Below are 25,674 nucleotides of genomic sequence, written 5' to 3'. Positions count from 1 at the left end.
TTAAGTGCGTTGTACATTTTTTTGAATCCTGCATGCTTGATAGCTGCCCACCTGCGTGCGAGAATCAAAGCACACCTGCGTGCTTCATATCTTGATAGTTTCCCACCTACGTGCGAGAATCAAAGCACACCTGCGTGCTTCATAGCTTGATAGCTGCCCACCTGTGTGTGGTATCAAAGCACACCTGTGTGTGAGAATCAGAGCTTTTGAATATCGATCTGCACGTGAAAGGGTTGATGCGGAAGTTTCTGGTATATACGTTGAATATTTGGCATACACGTTGAAGTTTTTGACATGGTATGTGATGCTTTTCCATATACCATAAAGGCACATGAATTCGTTGAGCTCTTAATGGACATATATTACATTATATAAAATTACCATTGGGATATATGGAAGGTATATGTTGGAGCCTTTCATTTAGTTCTCGCATAAACAATGAGGTGAGGGAAATATGTTGCATAAAGGTGTAGCGTGTTACCTACTGTCCAAGAATACTGTTGTCCAAGAACACTGTTGTTCTGGTGCATTAACTCGATGACCGTGCTTGGTATATGAATATTGTGGAATATGTTATAAGGAATACAATATATATTGCATGATATATGAATATTGAGAGCTTGCAGTCGATTCCATTTTGTAAAGACATAGAAAATTACTATTAGTGTTTTGCTACGAATATTGTAATTATTTTTGGGCTCAGTTCAAATTTTATGATGGAGAAGTTTGTTGAAAAAGAGAAGGGTTTTCTGTCTTCCGAAAAAGTTGTGTGTCCTACACATAGAGAGAATAATCTTGCTCAAGATTCTTCCAGAGGATGAGGTGGTCGAAAAGGAAGAGGAAGAAATTTTAGAGGCAAGGGGGGCAGCCACTCTCAAGGAGAAAAGACAGATTTGCACTGCATACGCTGCAAAAGAAATGGATCACATTATGCCTCTACATCCAAGCTACCATGGGACAAAATTGAGCAGCAAAGAAACCAACAAAAAGGTAAAACTGATAATACAGACAAAGGTAAAGCACCTGAATCCACTCATTATGTTGTGGCACACTGTAATATTGGAGTAAATGAAGACTTATTTCATGCTTCACTTGCTTCTTGGAAAAATGATTGGTTGCTTGATTCAGGAGCAACTTGCCACATGACTCATAGAAAAGATTTTTTTGAAGAATTTACTGACAATGTTGATGGAGCAGTATACTTTGCAAACCAATCAAAAATCAAGCCATCAGGGCTTGGCACAATCAGGCTTAAAATGCTTGGTCTTCCAGACTTTCTTTTGCATCATGTTCTATATCTCCCATAGCTCAAGAGAAACTTGTTGTCTTTGGTCCACATCCGCCAGCAAGGTCACTCCATTCATATGTTTGATGGCAAGCTTGAGGTAAGAAAAGCATTTGACCACTCACTTGTCATGAGGGGAATAGAAGAAGAAAGGCTTCTCAAGCTGCAAGGAACCTCTGCTCGGGCACAACATTTCTCATACAACTCTCATCATGAAGAAGGTACTCTTCCATCAAGTTTATGATGGCATGCTAGATATGGACATTTGAACTATGACAGCTTCGGCTTGTTGAAGAAAAATGGTGTTGCTGGTTTGCCTACAATTCCTAGGAAACTTAAGCAATGTGATGCTTGCATTCTAGGAAAGCATAGCAAATAGTCTTTTCATGATTCACATTCAAGAGCACATAGAAAACTTGAACTCATTCATTCAGATTTATGTGGTCCAATGCCTGTTCCTTCTGCAAATGGAAATAAATATATGATGACATTTATTGATGACTACACCAGAATGTGTTGGGTTTATTTATTGAAGAACAAATATGATGTTTTTCAAACATTCAAGAATTTTCATAAATGGATTGAAAATGATGCACAATCTCATATTGGGTCTATTCGCACTGACAATGGAAAGGAATACACATCAAATGAATTTGAAAACTATCTTCACCAACATGGGATCAAACATCAAACAACTATACCTTATAATCCCCAACAGAATGGTGTAGTTGAAAGAATGAATAGGACAATCTTAAATATGGTACGATCCATGCTCTTCTTGAAAAATTTAAAGATAATGTTTTGGGCGGATGCTGTTCTATGTGCTGCATATATAAAGAATAGATGTACATCTAATGCTATTAGAAACAAGACTCCATCTGAAATGTGGTATGGACATGTTCCTTCGGTAAAGCATCTCAGGGTCTTCGGTTCCACCTGTTATGCCTTGATACCAAAGGTACATAGAAACAAACTTGGTGCTAGAAGTCGTAGGTGTATCCTCCTGGGGTATTCAAACACCTCCAAAGCATACCGTCTCTATGATGAAGTAAATAAGAAGTTTGTTGTATCTAGAGATGTAATTTTTCTTGAATCATCAAAAACTGACAATGTTGTTGAGTGGAAACTTGATCGCTTGGATAGATTCACAAAAGCAAAATCATTTCAAGAATTTGATAATCAGATTCCACATGTTGAAGGGGGGATTCCTATACTAGATCAACATGTGGAATCTTCTTCTGAAGAACACTCTCCCCAGCATGAAACTCCAACAACAGATGATGCTTTAAGTGATGTGATTGATAGAATTTGTAGACTCAATCTTGATTCAGTCCCAACTCAATCAATAGAGCAGCCTGTACCATCTGAGAAAGGTCCCCCAAAGTGGCTGACAAAGACACTTGAAAGTGTTCATCCTGATGAGGTTGGAAATATAGGAACTAGAAATTCAAACCGGCAAAATGGAGGTTATGTGGATGACTCTAATTCACCTGTTGATATGGATGTTTCTTATGATTGTGAATTTAACTTGTCTACAGATTTTGAACCAACTTCCTTCAAAGAAGCTACTTCTCATGATGAATGGAAAGAAGCGATCCAAAAGGAGTATGATGCCCTCATAAATAACGGCACTTGGAAGCTGGTTGATCCTCCATTAGGAAACAAACCAGTTGGCTGCAAGTGGGTCTACAAGAACAAGTATAAATTTGATGCCTCACTTGACAAGCACAAAGCTAGGCTTGTGGCAAAAGGTTTTGCATAGAAGGAAGGGGTTGATTATGAGGAGACTTTTTCCCCCATAGCAAAATGGGCTACCATCTGAACACTCTTTGCCCTAGCAGCTCAGAACGGTTAGAAAGTCCATCAAATGGATGTAAAAACTGCTTTCTTGAATGGAGATCTAAAAGAGAGTGTTTTTATGTCCCAGCCTGAAGGATTTGCTGTGAAAGAACATGAACATAAAGTATGCAAACTGGTTAAGTCCTTGTATGGCCTCAAACAAGCACCGCGAGCCTGGTATGAAAAACTAACTGAGCATCTTCTGAAACTCAATTTCAAACATTATGATCTTGATGATGCAACTTTATTTGTCAAGAAATTTGGCAAAACAGTTGTATATCTTGTCGTATATGTAGATGATCTTTTGATGACAGGGAAAAATGAAAGCTACATTGCATCCATAAAGAAGGAATTGGGGAAAAGTTTTGAAATGACTGATTTGGGCTATGTTCATTACTATCTTGGAATTGAAGTAACCCAACATCCAAAGTCCATATTTCTTTCTCAAAAGAAATACATTGGAGATATGTTGAACAGGTTTGGCATGACAGAGTCCAATCCTCTTACTACTCCAATGGAACAAAACTTAAAGCTCACATCTATTGAAGGAAAAGATTTTGAGAATGCAACAAAGTATAGACAACTTGTAGGAAGTCTCAACTACCTAACTACTACCAGACCAGACATTTCGTTTGTTGTTGGAATCCTCTCCTTGTTTATGCAAAATCCTTGTGAGGGACATTGGTCTGCTGAAAAAAGAGTTCTAAGGTACTTGAAGGGAACTCAAGACTTTGGAATCAAGTATACACAGGTGGACGACTTCATCTTGATTGGATACTCTGATTCAAACTTTGATGGAGACAAAGAAACTGGGGTATCTACTTCAAGATATGCTATGAGTCTTGGTTCAGGAGTTGTCTCTTAGAGATCATGCAAACAATCAGTTCCAGCAGATTCCACAACAGAAGCAGAATACGTGGCAGCAGATAAAGCAACAAAAGAAATTGTGTGGCTCAAGAAAATTCTAGAAGACTTGCAGGTAAAACAAGTACAATCTACTCCACTCATGATTGACAATACCTCTGCAATAAAGTTGGCCAAGCACCCAAAGTTCCATGGTCGAACGAAGCACATCAATACTAAATATCATTTGATTCGACATCACGTTGAGGCCAAAACAATCCATCTCTGTCATTGTCCCACTAATGAGCAAATTGCAGACATCTTCACCAAATCGCTTGGAAGAGAAAAGCTTGAACGATTTAGAATGATGCTTGGACTCACCAACATCCCTTCAGATTAAGGGGGGGAATGTTGACACCTAATCCTTAGGATTGGGTGAATATAATGTAAATAGATAAATAAGTAATATGAACAGTCATCGGGAGATGAAGTGAACAGTCTCTCCCTCATGTATATAATGAAGACCTACCTGATGGAATAACATACGAATCATTTTTTGCCTTGAGGAGTTACTGCCTAGCCTAACACCTTTGTTGTAACTGGATGATTGCCTTGCTCTAGTGCATACATCCTCCAATCCATACGTGGAACCGTCTTCTCCATCTCAGCTTCCTCTATGCACACCACCTTGGTGCGCGCAACGCTTATTTCGAAGCACCATGCTGCTTCTGGGCGACGATTACGGTGCCAAGGTTGACGAACTGCCCCTCACTGGTTGCGCTGCTATTTTCTGACCATTGCCTTACTTCAGTGGTTACGTGCCGCAATGATCTAACCATCATATTACAATTAAGTGTGGTGACTTCCTGCAGTCTATTCTGCCATCTTTCAAACTCCTCATCTACATCTAATGTGCACGAACTATCGCGCTCCCATGAGAATCTTCCATCTGCGGAGGGATTCACCGGACCCTGATCTTGTGCTATTATCTGGTATATGAAGTCCATTTCATCATCATTATCCTCATCACGCACTGGTTCGGTGTAGCACTCTCCTTCAGCTGGGTCTAGTGGTACTATTACCCGTAGTGACTTCTTTTCGAACGTCATTTTCCGCCTTTTCAAGTTGATGACCCCATTCATGTCCGTGGCCCAATCAATTCCTAGCAATGCAGGGTAAGGATTAGTGTCATCAACAATTTCTATTACCTCGACATCTGTCTACATACTTACACCTTCAATGTCCACTGTCACTCCTTGCAGTCGGCCCACCGATAGGATCTTTTGCTGGTTGGCCATCCTTAGTTGAATAGGAGACCACTATAGTGTGGGCCTACCCATGCGTTCTCATGTTTGCTTAGGTAGCACATTCACATCCAACCCTAAATCCAGAATGACCTGGTCCATCTCGTACTCACTGATTTGGGCTATCATATGCATCTCCCATCCGGTACACAAAGCATGTCTTCCCAGTTTCCGGACTATGCGTGGCTCGCCTGACCCTACGCACTTAGTGATCAACTCTTGTAGTCCTTTAACGATTGTACTGTCATGCAACAACTTCATACATGTCTCTAAAAAGGTAGTAAGCATAGAGGGATCCATCCCTGGCTCAATTGGGTCCCTCCTACCTAGAGTAGAGACTTCCGTGAAGATCTTCTGAGCTTCCTTAGGCATCTGCTTCCCTTGTTCCACCTTAAAGTTAGGTTCCCTTGTAGGGGTATCGCAACCCTTCGCATCTTCTGTACACTCTTTCCGCGCATCTCCTCCTGTGGGTGTGCCACTCCTCAGTACCATATTTATGTTGGGGTCTTCTTTGTGTGGTTCCAACTTCATAATTTGGACATTTTGTGTTCGAGCGGGCTGTAATACTCCATTTTCATGCATCTGGGCAATTAACGTCAGGCAATCTACCATTTTATGGTCGAACTGTTCACAATATGGGCAAGATATCCTCATCGGGTTAGTACAGTCATGAGCGTAGTGTCTTGGCCCCCCGCAGTTATAACAGATCAGTTGTCCACACCCTCGCCCAGGCCCCATTCCTCTTCCTCGGTTGCGTCCTTGAAATCCCCCACGTGGCCCTACGGCTAGGTCGAAACCTCACACTTCAGTCTGCACTCAATAAGTTGGGGTCCTTTCCATCATTAAGTCGTAGCTCCGACATGTTCGCTCATCGTGACCCACTGATCTACAAAAGTTGCAATACAGCTGTTGCGGGGTCTGGGTATACTTCTGCAACAGGTGGCAGTTGTCTGTTGCGTGCTTTCCACCCACTTGACAAATTGCGCACTAGAGCGTGGGTGCCACACTTGGCCCTGCTTGTACCTCCAATTTTAATGGCATCGCCCCCCCCTCGTCAAATAGTTCGCGAAGACGGGGCAATGGTCCTTGTCGTGTACTTGACTTTTGCATTTAATGCATCCTACCTCTGTACACACCTTCGATTGGGCCACCCTTTCTTGCTTCAAGCTTTGCATTTCTAAGCTCAGGTTTTGTAGTTGCGCGTGGATTTGCTAAACTCCCAACCCTGGATCCTGTATTGGGGTTTCATGCAATCTCATCGCGGTCTCTAATGCTTCAGCTTGGGTTGAGATCTTTTGTTGTGATAGCGTCGTCCTTAGATGTGGTGTCAAGGATGCCACAAACCACGCACAGTGTTGCGCATCCGTCAACGTCATGTTAGCCTCACGGATTGTGATCTTTAATCTCTGATCCAAATCCCACGAGGTTTCACCCGGTAACATCGCTATCTCTTTGAACCCAATGACCAACTATGTCTCTGATTTTGGTTGACCAAATTCTTTGTCCAAGGCGTCCTGGATCGTCGTTATTCCCGCATTCAGATGATCGCTTGAGTACTTTATATAACACGTTAACTCGCAGTCCTGCAGCGCACTAACCAGGGTAGCCTTTTTGATGTTATCATTTTTTATGCCTTGGGCTTCCCATATACCCCTTACCACAAACCAGAACTGACCTGGTTCCACATTTCTTGCACCGTTAAATACTGGCTTGACTGCGCTCGCCATCCCAACCTTCAGTGGTGGAAGAGGTGAAGGTGGAGTGGGTGAAGATGGATTTGACCTCGGTGAAGTAGGTGATGGCGTAGACGAAGGTGGTATCAGTGGAAAGCGCTGCTTAATCAACCGGACTGCGCTTCTTGGAGAGAACCTTGTGATCTCCTCCTCGCTTTCCCGTGAAATAGCAATTAGCTGATTGTTCTCTAATCCTTCGGTTCCTCGGTAGCCTCTTCCACTCCGCATTACACTAGACATCAATAAATGCAGATAATCTGTTTTTCACACAACAACATCTTAATGCAAGTATTCAACGATTTAATATACTTACCCCGCGGTCCTTGGAGGAAGCGCTTTTCTGCTTCGCTATAACTCATAGTTGTGTCTATCGCAAACTTAGTAATAAACCCTCCTATTATCCGATCCAACCAATGATCTACTACGCGGGTGATTTTATCTTTGAATGATTCTAGCCTGCGCACCAATTCTGGAGTCCACACAATAGGTTGATCTAGTCTGCACCTTCCCACGTTGTCGGCTAGCCTCGTTATCCACTCGTACAACTCTATCGGGAATGTCACAAAGAAGATTTCATGGATATCTGTGTATATGTAACGATCCAACCACCCTTCCTCCGATATCCACGGGTTTCTGTTTTCCTGAACCAAAAACTCGTGAAGCTTCTGATCCAACCAATCTTCAAGCTCTTTCTTTGTAGGATTCCAGTGTTCTGACATCAAACATCCCTTAGGCAGATCCCGGTCCCGTCAATGGAAACATTTGTTGGCTTATAAGGGCCTAACCCAGGTTCAAAAGAGTTATTTACCCAAACAAATCCCGCAACTACCGGCCCTTTTGGCAATAACCCGTGGAGCGCGGACTGATGTCTCACTCGAGGTAGTAGGGGAGGGTGTTGGAACCAGGTTTCTGCACCCTTGGGATGTCTTGATGTGGTCTGGAAGGTTCGCACACTATTCTGTGGCTTCATGCCACTCTGCTCCGCATAGATCTAGACCCAAGAAAATCCTTAATACTTATTAATGCGTTGTTATAGATTAGATCTACTTTTTATGGTCTTTAAGAAAACATTTAACAGAAATAACCAGTTTGCACACCCAGAAAAGATATAGATTTGCATAAACTCATAACATAAGAATACGGGTAGAGATTAAATAGTTATATCAACCATAAATTAGCCAGATCCACAATAATTCAAATTTAGCACAGAATTTCATAATCAACTTATCTTTATTCAATTCTTCCACCAATACACCCAGATCCACCCTGCGCACTCAGCTGCAGGGGTCTGCGCACACAGCTGCGAACTCTACCAGGCCTCTGCCCACATAGCTGCAGAGCCTCTATCTACCTACCAACACCCTTGACTCGAACTTACAGATGCTTCAAGACTTCGTTCCCCAACAACCCATTACATTCTAGATCCAAAAGTACATACCAAAAACTAACTTCTATCCATAGAGCCTTGCTCTATTTATACATTCCCATGGTCCGCGGACCATGGGTAGGCTGACTCACTTCCTATTATTTTACATTATTTTCAGGCAGACAACCCTTTGACTTGAATCATTTACAATTCATGCTCCGCGCACTTCGCGGAGTCCTTACCATACCTTTCCCAAAATTGTGAGCTTTGAGCCCCAAAACTGTTACGCGGGCCCTCTGCTACCCAACGGCTGGCTAGCTATGAGAGCTAAGGCTTTCTGTAATCTTGATGTATTTCCACCTTATATGATAATACAGATAGCGAGGTTTTTAGTTGAGTCTTTCCCCACAATATTCTTTTGTGTTTCATGTGCATTGATTCTACTTTTGGTTATATGTGCTCTGCTTGATCTTGCTTAAATCTATTAAGATTCCGCAAGTTTGATTGTAGAAGTAGATTAAAGTATTTTTCTTTAGTTATATTGCATTATCAGGTTAATCTACAGTGAGAATTTCTACATGGTATCGGAGCCAAGTTTATCAGAGCAGTGAACATTATACATAGAAGAGACTTCAAAGTTTGAAGTTCGGGGTTGCAGGTGCAAATCGAATTCATATCATACTTCAAGGTTGGTCAATGGCGTTCTATGGCTTGAGACTCCAGTATGCCTTGGATGGTAGCTCAAATTACATAGCATGGAAAGATCACATGGAGGCTGTATTAGAAGACAATGGCTTGAAGGATTTCATTGATCAAGAAATCCCAAAGCTAGGTTCAACTAATGCACAAGAATTAGCTGAATGGAAGAAGTTTGTGGCAAGGGTGAGACGGGTCATCCTTGAGGGAGTTCAAGACCATATTGTCTCGAGTCTCCATGGGAAGGATACTCCATATTCAATGTGGAAGACATTGAAGGACCTCTACCAGAATAGTACCGACCAGAGGAAATTGGCGGTCAAGGACAAGCTTTGAAGAATCAAGATGGAGAATGGTGATACTATTTCCACATATCTGAACAAGCTCACCACCTATAGAGATGAGCTTGGAAGTGTGGGAATAACTACTGCTAATGATGATATGGTGAGGCTCGCTCTCCTTGGCCTTCCAAAGACCTGGCATAGCTACCAGGACTCTGTGAATGGAAGGAAGAAATTGTCGGATTGGGAACAACTCTGGTCGGATCTCATGCAGGAGGAGATTAGGAGGAGCATAGGAGATGGTTCTTCATCCAAGGATGATGATGAAGAAAATCTAGCCTTAGCAAGTAAGGCAAGGAAAGGGAAGGGGAAGGCATCCCATTCCAAATCGAATTCTTCTCATGGAGGGAAGAAGGTTGACAAGTCTAAAGTGAGATGCTTTAATTGTCACGAGATGGGTCATTATGCGACTGATTTCCCATCAAAGAAGTCCAAGAAGGGATCCTGAGAAGGATCAGAAGGTGAGGCATTAGCCTCTCATTTTGAGATGGAATTCACCCTCATCACATGCATGGTGTCATCGATGATGGGTTGTGGTTGGTTTCTTGACAATGGAGCCTCATTCCATATGACTGGCAATAAAAGTTTATTCAGTATCTTGGAGGAGAAATACCTCAAGATACTCATAGAGATGGGTGATGACAAAAGGTTTGGTGTTTCAAGAGTGGGCACAGTTGCTTTTCAGAGGGAGCATGGAGCTCTTATCACCTTGACAGATGTGAAGTATGTGCCTGGACTGAAGAAGAATTTGGTATCGATCGCGATGTTAGAGGACAAAGGCTATGATGTTGTCTTCAGTAAGGGAAAGGTTTTCCTTAGACACATCACCACGGGACAAGTGAAACAGATCAGTTCATGGGTACAGAACCTGTATGCTCTTGAGGTTCAAGATGCATGCAAAGCCTTGAGGAGCAAGGCAACTATTAGAGACTTGGTGGTTGAGAGGGAGAGTAGATTACCTCTCAACATGCAACACTAGAATAAGTCTCGAACAATTTTTGAGGAGCCACAATTGGAGATGCTGAGAGAAGACCAAGTGGAGACATCCACTCATGCAAAGACCTCTAGTAGGGGGAAATTTTGAGCTAAGTCAACAGAGGGATCACATGCATCCATACCTCCAAGTGTGAGGTGGGGCGATGTGAAGTGATAGTCTCAAGAAGGCTGAAATTGGGCAGGGTTCATTGAGAGGTTTTATCTCATGGATCGTACCTTTCTACGGGAGCCCAAAGTACATAGTAGCGGGAGGAATCAGTGGGATTGATACAGTCAGAGATAAAATTGGCAGAGGCTAGAGTATTCAGATACTGAAGAGCGCAGAGAAGGATTGACAATAGTGCAGAAAGGTTGAGTCAGCAAAAGCATAGAGTTTTTAGTTGACAGAGGCAATAGCAGTCAGAGACTTTGATGACAGATGCATCATACTGATTCAGGTTCAATGATTTCTTGTTTCTGGAGTTGTTGGAGCAACAACACTAGAGAGAAGTGTTGCATGCAGAAAATTCCAAAGGTTCAGGATCGGGATCAAGTTGAATTCCTTTCTTGTTGAGAGGAAGTGTTGAGAATAGCAACAAGAAATGCTAAAAATAGCATTCAGAATATTCCAATTTTAATTTGTCCTTGAATTAAAATTCGAATTTAGTCTCACCAGCTGCTTGAAAAATAATTAATTAATTCATCTTGAGTTAATTAGTTGGAGAAATTCAAGTTAGAAGTCTTTGTGAAGTCATGCAACAATTATCCCTTAAATTAAGGAGATTATCCCTTAATTAAGGAGATAAGGGTGAGTTGTATTTGAGTTGTAATTAGTTAGCTCAGTTAACTAAGTTATGTCCAGTTAAATTAGTTCCAAACAGTTTGAGGAACTAATTGTGAGTTCAGTCAGTTAATGCATGCATACATCCAACTAGTGTACTCCAGATAACTGAAGATTCTCTCATAAATAACTCATGCATGTCTAATCAAAGAAAGACCCAGTTGAGATTAAAGACAGGGACATTGTACTATCAGTTGCATCATTTTTCCTATAAAGGAAACTCATCCATGCAGAAGGAATAGGGTTCCTTGAGGATTGCGCAGTTTTACAAGGTGTGAGATCAGTGTGAGTGATCATTGTTACACTTGGTAACAGGAGGATCACCCAGAGAAACTGCGCAAGGAAATAGGAGGCTTGGAGGGTAAAGGAGAAGGTTTGTGAGAAGCCTTGTTTTCCTATGAGCATCTAGGAGGATTGTACTGAGAGCTGGCTAGTTGTGAGAGCTAAAGCTCTGTGTAATCTTGATGTATTTCCACCTTGTATGATAATACAGATAGCGGGGTTTTTAGCTGAGGCTTTCCCCAAAGTATTCTTTTGTGTTTCAAGTGCATTGATTATGCTTCTGGTTATATGTGTTCTGCTTGATCTTGCTCAAATCTGTTAAGCTTCCGCACGTTTGATTGTAGAAGTAGATTAAAGTATTTTTCTTTAGTTATATTGCATTATCAGGTTAATCTACAGTGAGAATTTCTACATTTCTTGCATCATGGATGAGGTCCTTTAATAGGTATATTCTTTCTACATGAATATCTTGAGCCATATCGACACCATGCTCCTGTATTCTAGAGAATATCTTTAAACCATGCATTCTATCCTATTTCTATATGCTCCTATGATACTCAAAACATTGAAAGAATACTTATGTAAAGAAGTTGACTTAGTCATAGTAGAGATCTGGAGGATATTCCTTCTTCTGCTTCTTGTCTTCTTCTTTCACTTCTTGAGTTATGTGAGCTTATTCTTTGTTTCTCTTGTTGTTGTCCTTCTTAAGCTTGGGATAATCTCTTTTTTAGTGTCCATATTCTTGACAACCAAAGAATTGGACTTTGGACATATCTCTATTGCTTGTTCTTCGTGGACCAAATTTGCCAAATTTTCCCTTTCTCTTGGTCATGGTAGCAAATACTTGCTCTTTTGATCCCACATCATCCTTGGTTTTGAGTCTAGTCTCCTAAATTTTGCATAGAGACCAAAGTTCACTTAGTGGGGTAGCTTCCTTCTTGGCATATATGCTTGATGTGAAGTTGCCCCAATCCTCAAGTAGAGAATTAAGTACTATAGTTGTCATTTCTTTTTCAAACATGACTTTTCCTAGTTCTTGAAGTTGATATCTTCATCTTGTACAAATCATTACATAGAGATATCACTTCTCTAGGTGTGCTTACCAAGAATAACTCTATTAGTTTATCATAGATTTCTTTTGAAGTTTCAAATTTGGATACATAAGGAATGACAGAGTCCTTGATAAATTGTATTAGAATCCTTTGAGCTCTTTTCACATCCTTATTGTACTTGGCTAAGGCTTGAGTTTGTTCCTTAGCAGGGATACTGATATTCCCTTTGATGAGGTCTAGAAGTTCATTCTCCTTAAGAAGTAAATCAATCCTCTTCTTCCATGCAGGGAAGTTAGTAGTCCCAACCAATTTGTTGTTTTCCTTGCAAAAATACATTAAGGTATGTTCAGGAGGGGACATATATATACTTACTTGAGAGAGTTTGTGATGTAGTAGTCTTGCTTTCTTCTTGAAAACTAGATAGCTTTCCTTCTTGGATCTTGATGATCTTCAATTTGATTCCTTCAAATAGACTTGCTTGATGATGATATTTGCTTGGAGAGAAGGACTTGACTTGTAGTGCTTTTTCCCTTGAAGATGGTGTAGCTTAATGTATGTCCTTTTTTGATTGGATCTTATTGTAGGTTATTTATATTAAAGGATTCTCTTCTTGATTTGTAGTCTTCCTTGATGGATAGTAGATGGTAGGCCTTCTTTTCCTTGATGTATTTGAGATTTCTTGGCTTGGTTCTTCAACCTTGTAGATGTTCTTCAGATGTCCTTCCTTGATGTGTCAGCTTATGAGTGTTCTTGAGATGCCCTTTCCTTGATGTGCCACCTTAGCTCTAATATCATGTTGAAGAATCCAGGGCATCATAGTTAAGATAGGATTCTTCTAGACTTTATAACAATTTTTGAATCACTTTTACTTTTTCTTGTTAGCTTGATTTTTTTATTATTATTAGTGTATGTTCTTTTACTTCATCAAACTGATATCAAAATACAAAAGACAAAAACACAAGATGTTGGCTCTCTACTAGGGCAAAACCTCTCTCTCTTAGAGAGGAAAACCCTTATTCAAATTTCTCTTATTGAATCTTATATTGATAAATTCCAAACCCTAGACACTTGACAATAATATCCTCCAAGCACAAGTCAAGTCTTTGTCCTTCTTCTTTTGGAACTTTGTCCTCCTTCCTCCAGCACTCCGTCCTTCTAGAAACTGATAGTAGTCCTTGTTATGCTTCTTCTATAAGAGATATTCCTCTTTGATCCTTGGTAGGTTCCTTCACATATGAAGAATACTTTATCCCTCCTCCAACCAAGCTATTTCTTGAGATATAGTTGCAGTTCTGATATGACAACAATGTATCACTGTTTCTTTGCACGTGTGAGAGGATTCCTTCAAAAATCTTACGTATAAGTCCTATTTCCTTCTTCGCTTGAGTGAGAGGCCTTATAATCCTACTTTTCTAGCACAAATAATGAGATAAGTATGAATGTGGTAGAGAGCTGTTATGACAACAAAGAGACCATTTTTTCCTTCGCACATGTGACTGCAGTTGACCTTAGAACAATCCTCTAAGGCTTGATGTTATTCCTTCCTTGTTCGTTGCACTAGAGGCTCCCTTATTCATCTCTTTTTCACCCTTTCCTTGTCTGATTTCAAAGGTAGATTCGTTGTCATTGGAGGATTGGGTAGACTCTTATATATAAAGCTTTGTCCCTTCTTTAGGCCAACTTGAGGCCGACTTGTAGAGATGAGGCCAACTTGTCATATATAATTCGGATAGCTTCTTTTAGTGATGTCGTTGCATGGAGGAGACTTGTGACTTTGCTTGGAGGTATTCTTTTGACTCTAATACAAGTACATACATGGTGTAACATGCCCTTAAGGGTCTTCATCATTTATTTTGACTCTTTGACTTCCCTATAACACTTTAACATGTGCTAGACCTATTCAATGACCAAGAAACTCATTGATATTAAAAAAAAAATAAAAAAAATAAAAAAATAAATAAATCTTTTATAAATATAAATATCAAAATTACATTTATGAAGACTGAACCTAGTTACACTTTCTTCAACATGGAAAATTCACAAGAAAATAAGGGTGTATCCCTAGAACAAGGAATGATGTCTTAAGATCACATAAGTATAGTTTTCAAATCTTTACCATGAAAAGCCATATATAATCAGTTATTAGGAGCATTGATATTCCTAATTAGCATTAAAGGAAATATGATTGGGTTGGAGGTCTAATGTCCTCTTGTCAAGCCCTAACTTGGTTTGTCGGCCATGCAATTTCTCTCTCTTCTACTTTAGAAACTCATCTCCTTGGTCAATCGTTGGGATCGTGTATACACTTGGACAACCCATGAGGTTATAACCATAGTAAGGGGTAGGTGTCAGTTGGCTTATCCCTTTAAAAAAATCAGATGGAGGCAGAAAATTAGCATTTCCATTCTTAAGATGCAGCAAACATGCACATAGATCTCGGCTTTAATGGCAAAGGATGTAATTTGCACAAGAATTAATTCAACAATTGAATGTTGGGCTTTGTTGTAGCGACTACAACCACCCCCCAAAATTTTGGCGTTCATCAATTTCAGAGCCTCCCTTGAAGAGTTTCACTTGATGACTACACACACTCGGGTTCACTCCGTGAGCCCGTGTGAGTCTTTACATTCGCCTTGCTTTTTTATTGCACTCAAGTCTCTACATGTTGATTTCTAAGTCATGCTTGCGACCGTGTTCTGGTTATGCTCAAATTCTTTGCTTCATATGTGTTTGATGTGTTCACCATGAAAGCATCTGTCGCACTCACACACGAAGTCACATTCACTGTCGCGCAAGTGTCGTCTCGATCATGAACGATCAATTACGAGTGTCGCACTTGTCACTTGCACCGTCGGTCAGTCATGTTGAACATGTGTATCTAGATAATTTGGTCGTTTCATCATCAAGTCGTGCAAGTGTGCCTCGTATGATCACATATACATCTTTCGACTTGTTCACACACTTAGTCATTTTTGTCGAAGTTCTGACGACTAGACTCCTCACTGAAAACCAAACCATCACCCTAATTTCGTCTCGATCGACTGTCAACTAGAACAGTGCAGAAGTGCCAAGCTAGATCTTTCAAGTTGTGTTGTCCACAAGAATTTTAATCAGCACTCATGCTGGCCCCAGACAGTCGACTGGCTGTTCATCTCAGAAATTGTGCAATGCTCATGACCAGGCCTCCCGCTACCCATCAGTCAGCTCAGCTTAGAAATTTTGTAGATATAATCAGTAGGTTTTCCTCCCGGCCTTAATGTGGTTTTCCCAACCAGCAGCTCCTTGAAACAGACTGTTTTTTCCATCCAGGAATTGTGCGATTTCTTTTGCCAGTGACTGAGCAGCCAACTGGAAGTTCCCTCTAGGAATTCTACAAGTTTGGCTGCCAGTGACCCCAGTAGCCAGCTGGAAGTTCCCTCTGGGAATTGCACAAGTTTGGCTACCAGTGACCCCAGCATCCAACTGGCAGTTCCCTCTGGGAATTAAGCAAGTCTAGCTGCTAGTGACCCCAACAGCCAACTGGCAGTTCCCTCTTGGAATTGCGTAAGTCTAGTAGCCAGTGACCCCAGCAGCCAACTGGCAGTTCCCTCTAGGAATTGTGCAAGTCTAGCTGCCAGTGACCCCAGCAGCCAACTGGCAGTTCCCTCTGGGAATTCCGAAGATCTGGTTGCCAATCTCCCGGGCAGTTCCCCAGAAAAATTGCGCAATCCCTACATGCTAACCCCTCATGCAGCCCAGCTCGTTCCTCTGGAAAATTGTGTAAATTTGGTTGTCCATCCCCTGCTAACTGTTCATTTCAAAAAATTCCCATAGCATTCCTACCCTTCCCACATGCAGCTCGTACTGTCCCTCCTAAAATTTGCATAATTTTGCCTCCCAGCCGAGCCAGACCTTCGAGACAGTCACTGTTGACTCAGATCGTTTGTCTCCATACCTCAGTGACTCTAGCACAATTTTCATCAGCAGTTGCTCGAAGCCATCATCCTGCATCACAGCCTTGTTGCCTCTTTCGGTCACTCGCATCTGAATGATCATGTGTCATGGTAGACTAGGAGGTTTTGGATTTGATGTCGTCTCGTCATGAGTGACTGTAGGTATAGGTACACCTGTTATCACAAAATCGTGTACTAAGGGCTGCTACTTAGTAAGATCTCATGTAACTATTTCAAACCAGGCTTTAGACTAAGGCTTAGCCTCCTTAGTCAGAGAGGGCTCTCTCACAGATTTTTGATATGCATTAATGACAAAAAGATGGCTAACTCTTCAAACTGTAGATGAAATTTAAGCTGGTTGGAACAACAAAATTAGGCTTCTCCCATTGGGCTCATGGAGTCATACACTTCTGCAGTAAACAAGTAGCTACTCAATCATGGAAACCAAGGCATATAATGTCTAAATGCTCAAAACATTTACCAAGAAGAACCTCAATTCAAAAAACATACACAGGAAGTCTGAGCACTAGGTGAATTCAGAGTGATTGCATGTTTAGTGAACTGTAAAACAAGATGAATAAAAACCAAACCACATATACTCTGAGCATTTGAGACACAAGATGAATCTTGGGAAGAAAAAGTATTCTTTCTATTACTGTCAAAGTCTTTTACATAAGCCAATATGAAAACTCTGTTTTTACATAAATCTCCAACCTTTTTTACATCAGAGTTTTTCCTATATATAGGAAAACAAAACTACAACTACTTGAGACTCCTCCTCCAGCATGAGGGGAGCTCGAAATCCTATCATTAATTGCCTTATCTATATCTAAACAAACTTATTAAATACAAAGGTATTGCGCTGTGAATACATAGAGTCCCATTCCTATTGAAACTCTAATTCTATCTCCTCGTGTGCATTGATGCTTTCTTGAACTTTGACACTTGTACCATTTCTGTAGTGGCCAAGACATGCTGGAGAAACATTCACTGAACGAGCAGCTTCGGATACTTGCTGTGTGGATGACTCATTAGTTGATGAGGATATGTGCCCTGTTTTCACGGTCCCTGCCTTCCATTAGTCTTCATGTACTAAAAGACTATGCTCCAAGCCATTTAATACCTTTAATAACCACGCATAATCCAATATGCCTCATGATCTGGACGCTTTGTGAACTGAACAGGTGTGCCACCCAAAATTTCGGTAACCCTACCAGAACCCTGACAATTCGGTCATAAAGTAACTTTAGGAAGACTTTTAGCAAAAAACGAAAAGTTTCACCTTTTTCTTCAACACTCACACCTGTCACCCTTTGAATACCTGGATAGCTTTATATAGTCTCCTTACTGGCCTCGAGTCATCCTTTTCAAGATTTGCTGACCTCAGCATCAATTTCATTTTTTCTCATAAAACAGTCATCTACAGCAGTTTCGTAGCGCGCTACGAAACTGCTGTGTGACTTAAAAAACACAGTCTTCCTCTAAACTGCTCACAAAATTGAATAGCTGCTGTTTGCTAGGCTTCACGGTTCACCATTTGAACCAGCCTATAAATAACCAACTGCTCATATTCATCCTTGAAGACCGACAACACCGCAAGCAAGTCTGCCACCAGCATTTCCTGTGCTCTTACTCAATTCATGGCCACCTTTGCCAAGATCATGTCTGAGCACAGCATATACGAACAACTTTTTTCTCACAACTCCCACTAATAATGTAATCCCTCCCATTCATATAATATGACCGAGTATAGTTCTGAACACTTCCTGTAGGAGTAATGTCAAATTTCATATGTAGCCTTCCATCCACAGCTAAGTGTTGCTTGACCTCATTATCCACAGTTGAGGAAAGGATATAATGATCATCACGAGAAAAGCACACCATCACATTCCCTCTTAAGCTGGTCGTTGTATACAAAGGATGTGTAGGCTTTTGTCGTAAGTCCCAAGTTTTGATTTCCTGATCAAAAGATGAAGTCGCAAACAAGTATGGGGAATGATGAGCAAACTTTACCACATTTATATGTTCACGGTGGAGATCTTCGAAAACTTGTAACCGTTTTCTACTGCACACATCATACAGAGCAACATGTTTTGAATATCCACTAGCAAGGAAATAATTATCTGTTTCATTAATATGGACAGATGTTAATTTCTCAAACTCTTCATATGTGTAAGTGGCAGGGTTTCTACTGCTGCTGCCTGCACCATATCTGGAAGGAAGAACAGTTGAGCGCATTCGGTTCACATCATACAGTTGTAATGTGCCATTGTCAGAGCCAGCAATAAGCTTGGAAGGGTCCTTGTTGAACCAACAGAGACCAAGAATACTATGATTTGCTCCAACTGACTGAACATGTCCGACAATTTTACCACTTTCATGGTTGATCACAACCACTTCCCCATCCAAAGTCCCGAAGACCATCAAACTAGCATCAGATGGATGATACTCAAATTGTCTGGGCCGAAACTTCTTGTTTGTCCTTAAGCATGTTGTACAAAACAATAAAAAAGTCGTCCTCCAATGTTGTCGACGCGCACAACCACAGCATAAAACTTGTATATAAGCAAACCATTTCCCTTTCCACTCATATGATGCTTGTAATCTAACTCCAGATTGTCGACGAAAGTATCAGAAAACAAATCGGTGCTATAAAGGATGGAGTCCAGCTTTGAGCTCTCGTTGCTCCAGCACGTTTCAGGCCTTCCTTCTTAATTATAAAGCTTGCCCCTCTGAAAGCACTGGATACAAGGGCAAGCAGACATCCTTTAAGATTGCTTGACGACAATCCGCTCTCGATTCCTCTTAGTCTTTGCACTAGGACTCCCATCGCTGACTGTTCTTAGATCCCTGCCAATCTACGAAGTCTGCAATCCGAGCATGAGCCGGAGAACGCAGTTAATTGGACTCGAATTTCTTCTGCCGTAACCATTACAAAAATCAAACTTTGTGATTTGACCTTCCAACATCTATTTCTGAGTCGTAGTTTTCAGGGCCATAACAGACTTTAGCCTTCAATCAGGGCTGGATTCTTTCCAACAAGATACTGACTATGTGGATGCATATAGATCAACCAAATGGGCAAACCTATAGCCTCCAGCGCCATTTGTATTATCTCTTATGTTGGTGCCAGACAAACGACCTGGAATTGTGGTTCCAATTGAAAGTGCATTATGTCCACCTCATAACCACCGCAACTTTTGCTTGTACAACTGTCAACCGTCTCTTTGCAAGCACCCATATTATGACATTTACCATAATGCCCTCAGCCACAAAAGGAGTAATTATTAAACATGTTTCCTCTTGAAGATTAATCTTAATGAGCTGCAGCTGAACAACTGTTTGTGATGGACCAAAAAGGCTCTGGTGTTGCTCTAAACACTGCAGTGTCAATAGTAGTAAGCACCATTCAGGCAGGAACCTTATCATCAAAATTTAGTACATGAACCTTCTGCTGAAAACTCGAGCAAATCCCCAATTTCGTAGCACGCTACGAAATCACCTAAACAGGTAGCGCTGCGAAAATGCTAAAAAAGAATTCATGCGCTGCGAAAACACCCTGTCTTTAAGCTAGGCTAAAAAATTTTAGCAACAGAATTTTCAGTGATAACAACACCCACAAACATGTCAATATGAAGAATAGGATGAATGAAGGGAGCACATACAGATGGACGGGTTCACCAACAGACGAATGAAAAAAGCATGTGAAGCAGATGAAGGAACAAAGCATGCGAAGTGGACGAACGTGACGAACATGCACCTTCACGAACAAGTGACCCTATCAATCCTTCCAACATGAAAGCAAGGAACAACATGCTAGAGCTTCATCAAGCGAACCAAGGATCATTGAAGACTTTGTGCACTTTGCCATGCAAAGGCGAAGCTATGATACACCATAAAGACATCCATCACTTAGCAACACTGTATCTCGACATGCACTCCAGTAGCACAAATGTACCAGCATTGTCTTGTCAATTCATGTCGAGTCAAGTCATGAGTCATGTTTCCCACATCTCCACTATGGGCTTGTTGTCAATCAATGTGATGTAATGTGGAAGTCTAAGAGACCCACTTGTTGAACATAGAGTCATGTAAGTCAGAAAGTCATGGAAGTTGAACTATCATGAGGGTAGTCGAACAACCACAAGGGTCAGTTTCACCCTTCGCTATAAATACCCCCCTCATTTGTACATGAAAGGACTTTTCACCTCAGCTCCTCCCACATAGCCAAGAGATTCTGTAATATTTTCTTTGAGGAGTAAGTAGTGGCTCCAACACCCCGCTGACGGGGTTAGTGATGTATGGTGTAACGATGTGTCTTGGAACTTTCGCTTAATTCAAAAGCCTATCAACAGGCCAGCACATTTTCACACATGTATTGTATTTGTTGTAAGACTAATATTTAACACTTGTAATGCATGTTTCTTTAACCATGTGTTCTACATCTGAACTGATTCATTTATTGTAATGCATAATCTATTAATGGAAATGTGTTGTATATGTTGTTAATGTTGTCCCGTCCATGTCGATTGCTCTGCCAGACATCAGACAGACCTTTCACATGAACCTTGTTGTAACAATCGTTTCACTCATCTCGGACTGATCCGTGAGTGTTGTACGTGTTATCTTACCTTGTATGTTGTGACTACCACATCCGAGTGGATTGCTCCGCCGGAAGTTGTGTATGTCCTTTGTGTTGTGTGTTCCTAGCCGAGTTCGGACTGATCCCTTTCAACCTAGAACTCACCTTCACCTTTTTCCCCTCACAGTGAAAGAACCATTGACATAAGTACACTTACACTCACCAGGCATGTGAACCTCACTTGTCGAAGACAAAGCGAACCACTCTCCTGCGCTGACAAGCAAGAGTTGAGGTAAATCCTTAAGACAATAGAAACTGAACCATCATATCGGATGGGACTCCCTCACCAAATGGTGTGAGGTCTAGTTGGGACTTCATATCAGGGTGATCCCTTAAATGTTGGCAGGTCCAGCACCATCAACATTTCTGGCACTAAAAGGAGGGTCGCCAGTTGTACATGGTTGAAATTCTCGTCACACTCACTCATCAACCATCTGGTCATGGCAGTAACTCGCACTCCCTCTCTTATGATTTAGTAGGTGGTTACTCCTCACCTCCAAGAATTGAATATGAGATTTAATATCAACACCTTCGCTTTGTTTTTCCCATCACTCTCCAGTTTGCGAAAGCAGTCAGACTAATCCCAAGCGTACAATATCTTCCACATGCATCAAAGAAGAAAAAAGCCACTCCCACAAGGGTTGTTGTATCATCGGTGGAAGAAGCAATCCTTGCTACTCTTGAAGGTTTGGAAGAAGTTATCAAAGACAGAGAGGAACCTCCAATATTCTTTGAAGATGAACAAGCCACTCTTGTAGTCTTGAGATCAAACTCCGGTATAGGAGGGGGAGGGGAAGGCAGTGGAGGAAGTGGAGGCGGAGACGAACCGATAGACTCATATCCAGAACCATCAGATTCCGAAGGAGAGGAAGAAGACAAAGAGGACGAAGAGATGGCTGACCCAAATCTTGAATGGATGACTCAGGGACCATTGGCTCTCCCAGATGTTTTGCACAAGATTCTGAAGCGAGCGGAGAGAATGAACATCAAGTTTAACCCTAACAACGCGATGAAGGAAGAAGACCACTTAGACAACTTCTACCTACAGCTGCAGACCCTTGAGGTATCTTATGACAATGTAGCATGTAGATTGTTTCCATGTACCTTGGGCGATTGGGTAGCTGCTTGGTATCACAACCTTCCACCCAACTCTATATAGAACTGGGGTTCTTTCAAACATATGTTCCTTGAAAAGTTTGTTTATGACAAGACTCCAGCCATGCTACTCAAAGAATTGGGAAGCCTCAAGATGGAGGGAAAAGAGAAAGTAAAATATTTCAATTAGAGGTTTACGTGTATCTTGAACAAGTTTGCAGCAGACACCAAACCTCATGACTCAATCACTCTCGACCTATTACACATCTGCACTGCCAACCACAATTGTGCAGCTCATCAAGTGAGTTGTGAAGCCAACATTGTTAGAAAGATGTGAAGAGACTATTACTATTGAGAAAGACTTGCATGCCATTAGAGTCATCAAGGATGACGAATCAACGAAAGGCTCGAAGGATGCGAGCAGAAAACCCCAAGTAATGGCAAGCAAAGGCAAAGACAAGGAAGCAACTAACATTGAGACCCTCACTCGCCTTGTCAAGAACTTGACCACCGAAATGTTTGAACTCAAGCAACAGAAGATGGACACATTCGCAAAAATTCATCCACCCAGATAGAGACAGGCAAGTAGTTCATCAACCGAATCATCAAGAAATAGCCAGTTCGATTGCAAATATACATAGAAGCCTATGTTCCAACTCGATCAATGCGTTGATCCTAAGTATTGTTCCTTCCATGAATAATTTCATCCCGAGAAATCTTGTTCAAATTGGAAGAGAGTTGTTACCTCTTTCTGTACTCATACACTCAATGTGGATGGTGACATACAGGAGCAACCGGAAGACATTGATGATAACGAAGAGGTTGCACCTGATGAAGCACCAAGTTATGGGCATGTGGTGAACGTATATCAGTGCTCGCAAGTAGTCTCGAAGATGAACACTGAGAAGTAGCCCCAAAAGCAAAATGATCGCTATAATATTAGGAGTAAAGGGGCTCCCTCGAAACTTGAGGAGATGCAAGAGAAAGTGAGACGATTGATAAAGAAGGCCGATCCACTAGCCGCCTCAAAGCAACAAACACAAAGTAAGTCCAGGAAGACAACGGTGGATAAGAACACATCCATGAGCAACAAATTGCAGAACAATCCGCCAGACAGAATGAGCATCCGTCCCACCCCAGACACCTTAGTGAGTGTACCACCTCTATAGTACAACATAGTCAATGATATGAAGAAAATTGAGCGAACATCAGTCTGTTTGAGTTATCCAAAGTCCAGAGCCAACGAGATATCCTAATGCGCACATTGGCACAAATGGAAACAGACAACGTAGCCTCTACCAGCAAGGGAGCATGCACACCTCCCAGATCACTATCCACTGTGCTCAATACACTCTAGATGGAAGAAGAAAACTCAGATTGCCCCCCCTTCCATCTTTCATTCGAAGTTTTCAACTATAATGTCCACAACTATTTGGTTGATTCTGGCGTGGCAGCCAATGTCATGCCACTCTCCATTGCTAAGAATATCACTGCACAATAGAGCGAAACATCCGTGAGAATCATCCAACTTGATATAAAATCAGTACCAACCATTGGTGAACTATGAGACGTGATCATCCGACTGTCCCATGACAGGCAAGTCCACCAGTGCATCAACATAATTGTTGTGGACATACCGAAAGCATATGGTCTACTGCTCAGCAGAGACTGGTCCAGCAAGCTAGATGGATACTTTGCTACAGACTGGTCTCACCTGTGGCTTTTGTACAAGGGAAAATGCAACCAAATCTGAGTGTTATCTGAGAGGTATATGAAACACAATGTCACTCCCCTTGATGGCGAGAACGAACCGTTGGCCTTTGTAGAACTCATGTTTGGCAACTGCTTCTTGGAAAAGAAATTGGAGTGTTATCTTACATGGCCAACACCAATCTCATCAAACAAGCAGTTGCGACTCCTTCCTCACCCAACTGATGATTATGAAACTTGTACAGTTTTTTTTCTAATAGTAGCAGTAGTAGCAACACTAATAATAGCAGCAGTACCAGCATGCCAAATGGTCCATGTACAGACAAGTTTTGGACCATGAGTATTGATAAATCAGGAATGCATGATGACTCAAGGACCGAGTGCATCTCATCCATCCAAAACAAGGAACTATGCACAATTTCAAGTTGTTTGAAGTTCAGAGTCACAAACAATGATGTTGAAGAACTCATGCTAAACACACAGAAGATCAACACTATGAACAAACAGAGAAACTTAGGGATCCACCATGATCCAAACATGGATAATGTCAGTACAAGTTACACACTGCAGCAGCAACCAATCATTGACCACTTGATTGAACAGTACCAGGATGGGCCTGCATGAGTAGTTGATGACCTAAGTACCCACTACATGTGAACAATCCAACATGATATTCCATGTAAAGGAGAAGACAAGCCATTACAACAAAGAATAAGTAACACATACATGTTGTTTGTACTCCTTTCACCGAATAGATTGATTAACATTTTAAGTGTTTGGATTACTTGCAAAGTTCGTCATCACACTTGGTTTTCTGATTTAAATCCTCCACATAAGAAATCTAGGAATATTTGCTTACACATTGACTTCAGAAACTTGAACCCTTCCCAGAGTAAAAACAATTACCCCATGCCATCATCCGAGCCCATGCTGCACACAGTACCTGAGACAGTAGTGTTGTCTTCACTTGAAGGTTTTCTAGAATGCCACCAGGTTCTGGTAGCGGAGCCCGATGGATTGGCATTGGTCCACGAGAAACTTGGCTCACACACCTATCATTTTCAATCACTCAATGGGAGGATTGATGATCTTCCTGTCAAACGGCCAAGTCCTCAAACATTAGTTCAGTAGGTCAGGTCATGCTCGTGCCTTGTACATAGTCTACTTGCTGCTTGTTGTTTCATTTGGTTTGTTTTTCTTATTATCTTTTCTTTTGCTTTGTTTTATTCTGATTACTATTTTTGTTCACGTACATTTTGTTTGTTTGATATATTACTATTTTTGTTTCCGGAAATAAGTGCTACCAACTACTACGTTCTGGCTTTTGAATAGAGTATGTGGCTAAAATTTGAAGAGACTTGTGACACTGTAGCACTTGGCTAGTCTTATGTCCATTTTCTTTGTGCTTGGTTATAACCTTCGATCGATGAAGTCCTAACGGAAAATACTAACCATCTACAAGGGAAGCTTTGGTCCAACCGTGAACGTGTGTCCACACTGGGAAGCCCCATGCATGTACTCAACCTTCTGCTCTATGTGTTGAAGCTAATCCAATTAGTAGAAACAGAGAAGGAGAAAAATCTAAACGAGAAAACCTATGTCAGTTCTCTGAAGGAACAACCTCTTCTGCTCTCAATAAGTCGGGATCCCTCTTCCGCCCCAAAAATAAATAAGAGAAAGGCTTTCTGCATAGAGAGGTGATGCATGAAACTGCACCGGGGTACTGATTAGGCTCGCT

At 41.3% G+C, this 25,674-nt stretch overlaps 1 pseudogene; it reads right to left on the bottom strand.

The window, feature by feature from the left end:
- Positions 1 to 18,148: 18,148 nt before the first annotated feature.
- On the bottom strand, positions 18,149 to 18,913 carry LOC149208101 (protein DWD HYPERSENSITIVE TO UV-B 1 pseudogene; annotated as a pseudogene).
- Positions 18,914 to 25,674: the final 6,761 nt, after the last annotated feature.

Source organism: Pinus tabuliformis, chromosome 1_2 (assembly GCF_031772625.1).
Source record: "Pinus tabuliformis cultivar Carrire ecotype Pingquan chromosome 1_2, CPIR1, whole genome shotgun sequence".
NCBI lineage: Eukaryota > Viridiplantae > Streptophyta > Pinopsida > Pinales > Pinaceae > Pinus > Pinus tabuliformis.
The sequence above is the reverse complement of the archived record's forward strand: the minus strand, read 5'-3'. Positions and strand labels throughout refer to the sequence as shown.